The sequence below is a fragment of the Leptonotus elevatus genome, chromosome 8 (assembly GCF_054856555.1).
Source record: "Leptonotus elevatus isolate MCC_2025b chromosome 8, RoL_Lele_1.0, whole genome shotgun sequence".
Classification (NCBI taxonomy): Eukaryota; Metazoa; Chordata; class Actinopteri; order Syngnathiformes; family Syngnathidae; genus Leptonotus; species Leptonotus elevatus.
In genome coordinates, this window is record NC_141246.1 from 25,769,362 (window position 1) to 25,781,258 (window position 11,897).

At 39.7% G+C, this 11,897-nt stretch overlaps 1 pseudogene across 1 annotated transcript; it reads left to right on the forward strand.

The window, feature by feature from the left end:
- Window positions 1–2,389: 2,389 nt before the first annotated feature.
- On the forward strand, window positions 2,390–6,584 carry LOC147170305 (uncharacterized; annotated as a pseudogene). Its single transcript, XR_015095764.1, has 9 exons — window positions 2,390–2,502; window positions 2,580–2,584; window positions 3,471–3,573; window positions 4,955–4,989; window positions 5,644–5,696; window positions 5,798–5,848; window positions 5,928–5,972; window positions 6,071–6,135; window positions 6,223–6,584. The product of XR_015095764.1 is annotated as an uncharacterized LOC147170305 (transcript).
- The last annotated feature ends 5,313 nt before the right edge of the window (window positions 6,585–11,897 follow it).

Genomic DNA, 11,897 nt, shown 5'->3' on the forward strand with positions numbered 1-11,897 from the left:
GCGAGTCTTTTCTAGCTCCTCATTTGATGGAGACCTTGTAGTGGGTTGTACATAATTCACCCAAAAAACGTTGTGGACGATGGGGAGTTCCAGGTGGGAATGTTTTGTTTGACGCACTGAACGAGATTTGAATTGCCTGCTCACTTCCCTCCTGCATGTTAAAAGTGAAGAGTTGAGGACAACGACAGCTGATATCAATAAAGCGCCAAGACACACCGCCTCCAACTCCCGTCACTGCTCGCTACAACCTCTTCTTTTTTTTCTTTTATTAATTTTTTTTTTTTTAGAGAAAGGTCAGTATTGTTCATTCGGTAATCTTACCGATTCGACATGTCATCATCGTTGCTCTCTCTCCTTTTTTTCTCTTTTAGTTTTTTTTGTATGTGCATGAGTATGTGCATGTGTTATGTTCTGTCTTAGTTATGTATGGGTTTTTTCCTGCAAACTTTTCATATGATCTGTTAGTGGCCCATAGATGGGGCAGCTGAGCATGGAGGTGCACACCTGTGGGCAATTAGTTCCTTGTTTTAAGGCTCCCCCAGCATTCCAGCAGGTTGCTGGATCATTCCTCTGTTTGCAGTGTGCATTCTGGTTTTTGTCTTCTTGGGTTTGTCCTCCCATTTGTGGCAGTGAGTTTGTTTTGTCTAGCATTATTCATGATTTGATTGTACTTTGTAATTTATGCTCCTACCCAATTGGTAGCACCTTTTGTTCTTTTGTACTTTGCAGTTTTGTTTGCCCCTTTAGTTTTTTTTGTAATAAAGACTATTTGAGTTTTCCGACGCTCTGTTGCTGCTTGGGGGTCCAAATCATTAAAAATCGTAACAGCATGTGCGTGTGTGTGTGTGTGCATGTGTGTGTGTGTGTAAGTGTGTACACATTAATTCACCTAAAACCTATTAAAAATCCCATACCGTTCACCTAAACCGAATACTTCAGAATCCAGCTAGAGTTGTGAGGTTGTTAGGAGACCCGAGGAAGGATCAAAGAAAATAAAGAAAAGTGAAATGCAGCACCGACCAGACATCACCCACCGGGTTACCAACCAGAATCTTTCACCAACCCCAGAAACATCTAAATTCCAACAAATTAGGGAGACCTCAAGAGACCAAAGGAAAGACTGAGGAAAGGAAGGAAGGAGAGATGAAGCAGAGTGAGATCCACAGACATCAGCCTCCACCGATTTAACGACCAGAGGAAGAAGCAGATTGTGTTTGAATTTCGATAGAGGCTGGTGTGGTGGATCTGGCATGCATGAAAACCTTCACCAGAGAGGGGAGCCGTCAACCCCGGCCAGGACAGAGCAAGCACAACCCCCCAGGGCCCCCAGACCACGGCAGCGCCAAGGCACAACCCCCCGGAGAGCAAACCCAGGAGCCAGGAGCGCCCCCCCACCCCAACACGGCCCGCGCCCCAAGCCCAACGCAGCAGAACGGGGAACGGCAGGCCCGCCAGGCACCCCAGCGGCCTCCTGCGCCGCCAATACTGCCCACCACTCAACCCCCCGGCGGGCATACGGGAACAGCCCGGCGGGGCGATAGGGCTCGCTCCCTGGACACTGGGGCCCGCCCGAGGTGCCAGGAGGATCACTAGAGCGGGGCAGGCACAACACCCCCACCCGCCCGCTCTGAGCCCCGAGACCAGGGCCACGGATGGAGCCCCCGGCCCAGGGAAGGGGGAGGAAGGCGGACTGGGGGGGGGGGGGGGGGGGGCGACGACAAGAAGGGCAAGGGGCAGCGGCAGGACAGCAGAGAGAGGGAGGAGGAGGAGGAGGAGGAAGGGTGACGAGGGAGAAGGGACAGGGAGGGAGAGACCATGTTTCTATCAATTTTGATATTTGGCTACAACCTCTTCTAACGATGACGTCACGTCATTGCAGCGCGTAACAAATGAGCCGTGGCTACATAATTAATACCACCACAAATGTCAACTTTGTTCCATGTTTCAAGTGGGTTTAAATTACAGTCAAATATAGTCACAACTGTTACTTGAAACAACTTTGCCAATTTACGTACGTCTCCCGAGTAGTCCCCCCACCCTTGTGGCGCTCATTTTGGACTTTTGATGACTTAGAGGTTGGATATATGCAAACTGGCTGTTCAGACTGAGGTCACAAAATCGTATACATATCCGATCTAGGACCACATATGAAAGTGACCCAGGCCGGATATGAAAAAATCGGATTTGAGCCTGTTCAGACTGACAAAAAAAAAAAAGAGTCAAAAACAGGTCACATTTGGGCAAAAAATCAGATCTGGGTCACATTTACCAGCAGTGTGAACTAGCCATAGTCTCTCCGGCGTGACCTGGGTCGTCCCTGGGGCCTCCCGCCGGTGGGACAGGCCTGGAACACCTCTCCAGGGAGAAGTCCAGGAGGCATCCAAACCAGATGACCGTGCCACCTCAACTGGCGCCTATCAACGTGGAAGAGCAGCAGCTCGACCCCAAGTCCCTCCCAATGACCGAGCTTCTCACATCTCTAAAGGAGAGCCCAGACACCCTGTGGAGGAAACCCGTTTCGGCCGCTTGTATCTGAGATCTTGTTCTTTCGTTCACAACCCAAAACTCGTGACCATAAGTGAGGGTAGGAACGTAGATCGATCGGTAAATCGAGAGCTTAAAAATAAAAAAGTTTGTCACTTACTCTCATAAAAAATACAAGTAATCTATTTTTTATTGGTTATTTAGATATACAATATTGACAGGAGATGGGACTTAAAATCATCACAAAGTGAACATGGTGCATGGTAAACTGCAACAATATAAATCAATATATATATATATATATATAGTCCAGAATGAATTTGATAACTTCATTATTTTTATATACAAAGAATTCCTTTAAATTCCTTTCTTTTTTTCACTTGTTGTCAAATTAGTTTTTAAGGTTATTAGTTTGAAAAGTTAATATTTTGTCCAGAATGAATTTGATAACTTCATTATTTTTCTTGTACAATGAATAACTTTAACTTTAAAATGCACGGCATTTTTCCACTTGTTAAATTAGTTTTTAAGGTTATTAGTTTAAAAAGTTAATATTTTGACTAGAATGAATTTGATAACTTCATTATTTTCTTGCACAATTAATAACTTTAAAAACTAATTTGACAAGTGGAAAAAGTAGTTTTTAAAGAAATGATTGTACATGAAAAATAATGAAATTATCAAATTCATTCTGGACTAAATATTAACATTTTTCTGCCGAAAATGGCTCAATTAGTCAAGTATCCCTTTAAACTGTGAAATTGTTTCAGCTATCCATCCAATTTCTGTACTGCTCGACCTGAGTAGGGTCGGGTCGTTGGTGAGCTGATGCATATCCCAGCTGACCTTCTGTTGAGAGGTGGGGTACACTCTGGCCGGGCCACCAACACATGTAGACAAACTATTTACTCCCGCAATAAAATCTATGGACAATTTAGAGTCTACAGTTAACATAAACATAACATGTATGCTTTTGTATTGTGAAGGGAAGCCGGAGTACCCAGAGAAAAAGAGGCTGCAGATCTCCCCTGTGAGGTCGCTTCCGGTGCTGACTCTCCTGTCAGGACGCCTCAACTATGAGGACGGGAAGTGATGTCTAACGCATCCAGTCCGACAGGTGGCGGCAACGCACAATAATCTTATTTACTAACCACTAATTACAATTAAAAGAAGAAAAAGTCCACTAGTATTTGAAAGAAGACGAAGAGAAACAAGGAGAAGACAACGACGACGACTGACATTTAGTGGTTCTCTGTGTTTAAAGGTGAGTTGCTGATTTTTTGCTATGCACAGCATGTTTTCTTTTGTTGGTCACCAGTATAACTGCTGTAAACTCATATAGAATCTTTAACCTTTTCGGCGAGGTTGTCGACTTGCAATCAACTTAGTGTACTGATGGCGACAAATAACCAGTGACTCTCTCGCTAAATCTTCTTGGTGACCTTTTGTCAGAGGCTACTAGCGAAAAATGTAGCAACATTTTCTGACGTTATTGGAGTTCTTGAGTTGAGTCTCTCGCCAGTACCAAGGGGGGGCTGGTCAATATAGCGTAGCACTTCTAGTTGTAGTCAGCAGTAGAGAGGATACTTTAATGCGTTATCTTTATTATAACAGAAAAAAATATGGCTTTCTTATCTAGCTCTGTAGGTAAGTACTTAAAAAACATACAGCACCAAAATGTTTAATAATGTTATTATTGCATATAGGTCACTTTTAACCCCTTATTAGTAAAAATTTATGGTGATGATGTACTTTGCATAAATTAATTAGAAAAAAAGTTCATGTACTCTTAATTGAAACACATAACCCAAAATGTATAAAACATTTTCAGATGCACCATTCAATTTTCCCCTTCGTTGGAAAGCCTGCAGTAGAACGCTGCACAGCATGCTGCCACTTGTTTCACTGCCTCTTTTGCCCCAAAGATATTTATAAACCAAGCTGGCCTTCGAGGCTTCAACGTCAGTGTGAAAAATGCCATTACATTTGAAGGTAATACGTTTCAGATTAAAAATACAATCACTCACATGCACGCAATTTTGTCTTATTTTTTTTTTTTTTTTATCATTTCTATAATTTATAATCAAAACATATTCTTTTAGATAAGAAGATCTGCCGCTGCAATTTGAATTGCAGAGATGGACGACATTTTCATTGTCCTATGTGTGACAAGGCATCACAGCTAAATCACAGGTATGAAACATTGTTTTTTGGACTATATTTTTTTTCATTTATAATATATGGACATTTGCTGACTTTTGAAAATCCACTTAATCCACATGGGAAGTAAATTTTTGTGTCTGACCGCTATGCTGTAGCAACCTGGCGATCATTAGCATAATGCAACCCACTTGCAAGCTTACCTGTATGTTCAACATGCCTTACTGATTTTATTCAAATTATAGTTCTTGTGTATTTTAACAGTTTGCTTTTGAAATGTTTTGTTGTTAGAATGATGCTTCAATCAGAGATGCCATTGTCATTTTTGGGCATTTCCTGCTCTCTGTAAGTGATGTTACTGTAACATGAGGGAAATTTGTATCAAATGCTAAAGTGGTTCAGATAATGGATGAAAGAACGGTTGTTTGTTTGTTATCTATTTGAGAGTATTGTGGTTGGGTTGTCTTGTTTTGTCTTGTCACGTGTTGACACACAACGCCAACTTCAAATGTCACTAACCGCAATTGTAGGTTTTGAAACCAAGACAGCGAGACATAGCCTTTCTCAACTCCAAATGTGCTCAAGCCACCGTTTCGATTTAGTGATCAGGAGATGTGGGAACTGCTGCAGTCACTAGCAAAAACGCTTTTGTGTGCTTTTTGGAGTTCTACTATTGGGTTTTAAGTGGCTCATGTTCTAAACTGTGAGAGCTTTTTTATGGTGCAACATAAATGTATGAAATCATGGTTACCAATTAGTACATTAGAGTTTTACTGATTTAACATGATGAGCCAGACCTACCAACATTACATTAATTTATACCAACAGGCACCATAAAAAGCCTGTTAAATGCATGTGGGGAGTGTTACAGCATGGATTGAAATGCATGGATGGTGTGACCCGAATTGGAGCCAGTAGTGCCTGTTCTGCATGAATCGACCTCGTATTGATCATTTTATTGACTATTTAGCATTAATGCCTTTGTCTTTTCTATTTTAGATACCTTTTCCAGTCACTGGAAGTGGACTGAGAAAACTGGATTACAAATACAGGTAAGAGTAAGAAGTATTTATAAAGTATGCATACTTGAAAAGTTAAATACTGTTTAAAAAACACCAACAACAAAACTGACAGCTTGTTTTGAACATTGTAGGGTTTTCCAGGAAAACCATATGGGATCGACTGTGGCATCGTCATGTTGATGGTAGTAGCTATTATTTGCTTGGTGTAATTTAATGTATGTTAAAGAAATCAGCATTAAATTTGCTTTGTTTTTCTCCAAGAATGCCTTCTACAAGGTTATGGATGCTCCCTATGACTTCACTATTGTAAGTTCATTCACTCAAAGCAAGCTCAAAACTACATCAACAAAATACTTACTCCAGCATACACAATCCAAGTTTTTGATTTTTCTGTATTTTTTTAGATGGACATGTCACTTTTGCGGCGATGGTGGTGTATTGTCCTAATGGAAAACTTTAACCTTGGGAGGTGATACTACAAAGGCTTTTATATTTTGTAGTCTATGTAATATATTGTCATTCAGTTATTTTTAATTGCCTAACCATTTTTTTTAAGCAAAGAAAAGCTGTTTGCTCACTGGACAGACTCTTTAAAAGCCCTCCTGTGAGGTGAGGTGTTGTCAGTGTTTTGGCTGAGGAAAAGGAAGGTGGATGACAATAAAGTCAGATTGAAATTTTGTGTTAGTCCCATTTGATATTTTTTTGTGTTTCATAGCAGTTACGGTACATGAAGACATTTTCTCTCTCTCTCTGTCTCTCTCTCTGTCTCACTTTCTATAGGACTCGGTTGAAGTGTGTGTTCTGCATGATTGCAGAACTGCAGCAGAGTGGGATGAGGCCAAATCACAAACTCTTCTCTGACAGAGTGGACCTGCCCAAAGTTCTGTGCATGGGGGAGGAGGAACAGACTGAGGCCACTGAGCAATATATAATACTTTTGGAAGAACACATAAATGAAAGAAGCAAGAAAAGGAAGAGATTCTGGAGTTCTTCAAATTCAAGTTCCACAACACTGTTGATCTTCTGTGAGACTATAGTTGATGGAAAGAAATATTTGGTATATTGTGAATGTTATGCAGATTAATAAATAAAAGTAAGTCTTTGATCATGTTGTTTTCTCATTGAGCTCTTAATTCATTTGGATACAGTGTCGATCTCAAGAGTGTAGGTAGGTAGTAGTGGTATTATTTAGTTTGCATTTAGGTGTTCCAGCCGCACAGTACTTGGCATAGACATAAAACAAAAAATGCAATTTATGGCAGTAAATAATACAATTACAATATAATGCTTTTTCCCCCATTGCTAGTTCCTATACGATTTTATTTTGTCATGAAAATAACACGACATTTAATGGCAGTTAAGAATTTTAAAATGCAAAACAATACAAGAGTTTTTTTAAGTATTTAGGAAAAGAGCTCACATTATTACATGAAAGCTATCACGGTTTAAACATTTATTACGTTAAATCGTGAAACTTAACATGTAAAAAAGTTTTTAAAAAATCTTACGTAAAAACATAAACATTATCATTGTAAAAATGTGAAAATTATCCCATAAAAAACGTGAAACCCAATATGTAAAAACAGGAAACGTAAGTAAATTTTAGTAGTGCAAAAACGTTGGCTGCGCTGAGTCAAAGTTACAGTAAGTGATAGTGAAGTGGCAGCAAAGAGTATAGAAACTGCAGTAGCACGAAAACCGGAAGTTCCTACGCAATTTTATTTTGAAATGAGCAACGTAGATTTCTTGCCCTGACAGTGGAGGTGTCCCGACAGTTGAGCCGACCTCACAGTTGAGGTCTGCATCCAGGTACTCTTGGAGAAAAATTATACATGCAATGGGAGAACATGGTGAAGGCTATACTAATCTCGAATGTGAAACCTCAGAACTGTAAAGCACATGTGCTAAGCACTAGCACACCCAGAAGTAAGCAAGAAGTCCAATATAATTGCTTTATATACTGTATATTTTGAAAGGAAAACAAGACCAAAGCATAGTGTAGTTTTAAAAATGGGGACACACAGTTTCAGGGGAATTTGCCATTTACAGACAGGTGATGTAAAGAGCTCCCCGATGGATGACTGTATCATTCCCTTACAACATGTACAGCATGTCCCCTGGGAATAGAAGCTTTGTTCATTGTGGAAGATTTATGACTTTGTATATTTGCCTTGGTATTTAAACAAAACAAAACAAAACTGGATAGTACTGTTTTACACTATAGTCACTGCATATGTGGGCTGGAGCACCATCAGTTAAACGTGTAAGTCACATGAAACTGTATTCAGTCGTCAGGCTTGGAAAATAACGGAATACATGTACCGCTGTTACGTAATCAGATTTTTTTTTTTTAACTGTATTCCGTTACAGTTACAGGAAAAAAACATGTAATCAGATTACAAGTACATTTATTAAAAATGGGGATTATTTTGAGGGATTACAATTTCTACAATGAGAGAGAATGTGAGAGAGAGTGTGAGAGAGAGTGAGAGAAAGAGAGAGAGACAGAGCGACAGGTCACAGAATAGAGAAACAGACTCTTCCATCCGGAATACCAGAGACTGGAGGAGCTGATCGTGGCTGTCAAGCAGACATTTAGCATCCCAGATGACTTCAGCTTGCAGTATTTAGATCCAGATTTTGAGGATTTTTTTTATTGTGACAATCGATCGATTTGTATTCGGTACCACACAATGACAGCTGCGAGTACTTCCGGGTCATCTCACTTAAATCGGATCACGGACTTAAAAAGGAAAATACATTTCTTCTGCAAAGACAAGTATCTGAAGAGGCCCCTGGTCTCCGAAAGACAAAAAAAAACGCTGTCTATATAACGGAAATATTATTGGCGCTAGCGTCCCCTGGTAGTTGGAGCCACACAAATCCCCACACACGCATTTGCAAGTCACCACACGCATTCGTGACTCTGGCCGGACAGAACTGTCGCAAAAGTCAATCAAGAGGCTATTTACAGGTCAGATATATATACGCATTCAACCATGCGTTTACGCACACAAATCAGTGTACAAATTTGCCGATTTATTACACGCATTTGTGACTTCAGTCACACATTTGTAGATTCTCGTCACGCATTTGTGACTTCATTTACGCATTTGTAGATTCTTGTCATGCATTTGTGACTTCAGCCACACATTAGTAGATTCTCAGTACGCATTTGTCACTTAATTTACATTTTACATATTCATTTGGCAAATATGTGAATGTGCCGATTTTAAGTGCGCCGCACCGTGTATACATTGTATATGTGTGCAAATATATATATATATATATATATATATATATATATAAAATATATATATACACAGTATATTTTGGTTTATATTGGCATTCAGCTTTCCTACCAATATAGACGCTCACTATAAAAATCTTAACGTGTTAACTATGACCAATCGCCACTGTGACGGAGCGCCTGTGACTGTCCGCCACTCCCCGACTGCGTATATATATATATATATATATATATATATATATATATATATATATATATATATATATATATATATATATATATATATATATATATATATATATATATATATATACATATACTCTGGTCGTTATTAGGAGCTTCAGTTTTCTTTTGACTCTCCACACCTGGTAACAATCAGTCACCTCTCAATCACAGAGTTGCACTTTTTCTTTTGGCACAACATGGCTCATTGTCAGTAGTGAAGTTTGTCTGTGTTTGTGTTATTTAACCTTTTGTTTTGTTTTTTTCCCATCTTTTTCCACAGCTGCCCAGCTCTGGTCATGAGTAGCATGCTGGAGCTTTGCTTGTTTTAGTTTGGGCTGGTGGCCGCCGGTAGCTCCATTAATTTGTTGTTTCTTTGTTGATTTAAATGTTTGCCTTTTTCTAGGTTTGGGGGACAACACTGGATCCAACAGCTTTCGACTGGGGTTGGTCTAGTGTTGGCCACACTTATTTTCATTTTGGTCAGGGTCTCCAGTCCTTTTGTTTGTTTGTTTAAACTTATTTTTGATTGGGCTAAATAAAGCTTGTGTTTTTTTGTTTTTTATTTTACTCATTGTTGTCTGGTGTCCTTCATATGTTGCGGTCACTTATTGAGCCAAAGAGGCCGTATCATATTTGGGGGCTCGTCCGTGAGCTATTTTTTTCCCCTTTTCCTGCTATAGCGTGGTTGTTGTCTAGGCATTGTTGTTTTGTTTTGTTTTCCATGCTGACGTTATATGTTTCTGATGCATTTTTTATTTATTTTTGCTTGCATCAGTAAATGGAGCTTCAACTTCGACGTTTGGAAGTAAACAAACAATTGGAGATTCAGAGAATGGAGGTGGAGTAGGAAATCAAAAGGCAAATTAGAATAAAATACATCAAAATGAACGCGACTTGCCAGAATCTCCGCGTGTTCAGTCATCTGAATTTGATGTCAATAAATGCATTAGATGATAACTCCCTTCAGTGAAAAAGATGTGGACAAGTATTTTTCAATGCGTGTTGCAAATACATTAAGATGGCCCAAGACTATATGGCCTTTGCTTCTACAATCTGTGTTTGCGGGTAAAGCTCAAGAAACCTATGCATCAATGTCCCTTGATAAGCATGATGACGTTAGTGTGCTAAGAGCATATGAGTTGGTCCCCGAGGCTTATCGACAGAAGTTCCGTCAAAGAAAACTGACAACGCTACTTATGTTGAGTTAGGCCGTGAAAAGGAAGTCCTGTTCGATCACTGGTGTCATTTTAAAAATGTCAGAGACCTTGATTATTTACGCAATCAAATACTCCTTAAGGGATTTAAAAACGGTTTTATCAAATACAATTGTAACCTATATAAACAAACAGAAGGTTACCTCAGTGTCCGATGCCGCAGTTTCTGCAGATGAATACACGCTTTTCCACAGGGATACGGGTGTCGAAAATATGTACTATTACGGCACCGGATCTGACTTAAGTGGTAGTTACCAGACCAAATGAAAACAAACATTTTGGTGCCTCATTTCGGTGCCCGACTTTTATTGTTGTAACACCCCCTTGCTTTTCCGGTGACAAATTGCGTGACCTGCGTTACGTAGCACATTGAAATGAAATGATGTCGAAACAAAACTCATGGAGTCCATATAAAAGCTGAGCAGTGCATGGTGTTTGACAAATTACGTGCCGAAAATCTAAGCACTTCAGCAGCAGCAGTCGGACAAATAAAACAAAGCCCCACTCGCAGCCCTACCACTGCCAGTAGTTTATGTTTGAAATTGCAGATTACATTGATTACACTGACGGCAGCCTTTCCTCTTTTTCAGGTAAGTCTCATCATTTAATGCCATCCGCAAATCTTGTATATTAGTTAACTTCGATTAGCAAACTTGTTAGCTAACACCGTGTAAACAAACAGCAAACAGCAAATGTGTGACAAACGTGTATGTGGCTCTGTAAATTTCCACCTGGTGCTCACGTTCTGCTTTATGTGAAACTCAGAAGTTGCTTATTTTGTATGTAAAATGTTCGCAGAGACCTAACAGAAAGGTTAGCTAAAGATTGGCTAGGTGACCTACCTGTCTCAAATATACCTCCTGCCTCAGGCTGTGTTTTTGTTCAATGTTGTTGTCGTGAGCTGTTAATCAGAAAGGGCTACTACTAGTAACCAGAAGAGTTAGGTCTATCTTCTAAACTATTTTGATAGCAATATTTTTATTTCTGGCTTTCAAGTTATCACAGTGACTTCTTTCACCTTTATTTATAATATTATGTTCAATTTAACGCTGCAAAAAAAAAGAGTATTGTTTTTGACAAAAAATTTAGTTTTGTATTTTTTAGGTACCGATTTGTGAATCGTTTAAGCACCGGAACCGTTTGAAAAGTACACAGAAGGCACCGGTATTGGATAAAACCAAACGATACCCAACCCTATTTGGGATACAGTTTATTGGAGTGCCATTACATGTGATTAACCTTGAGTCCGACCTTGTAAAGGACCGTGTGGTTGTTGATGTTAGTCCACAATTCCCTATTAATGGGGTCTCTTTTATTTTGGGGAATGACTTAGCTGGTAGTAAGGTGCTTCTGAATCCAGAGGTGACTGCTGTTCCTTTGCTGGACCATACAGATGTGCTGGAACAGAAGTACCCTAAGGTATTTGCTGTCTGACGAACATATTTATCAGCTAAAAATGCACGAAGCGCCTCTCGCTATTAAACATTTAACAAGGAAATGGTGAGTAATTCTGCAGAAACAGAATTAAATGCAGGAGTTTTT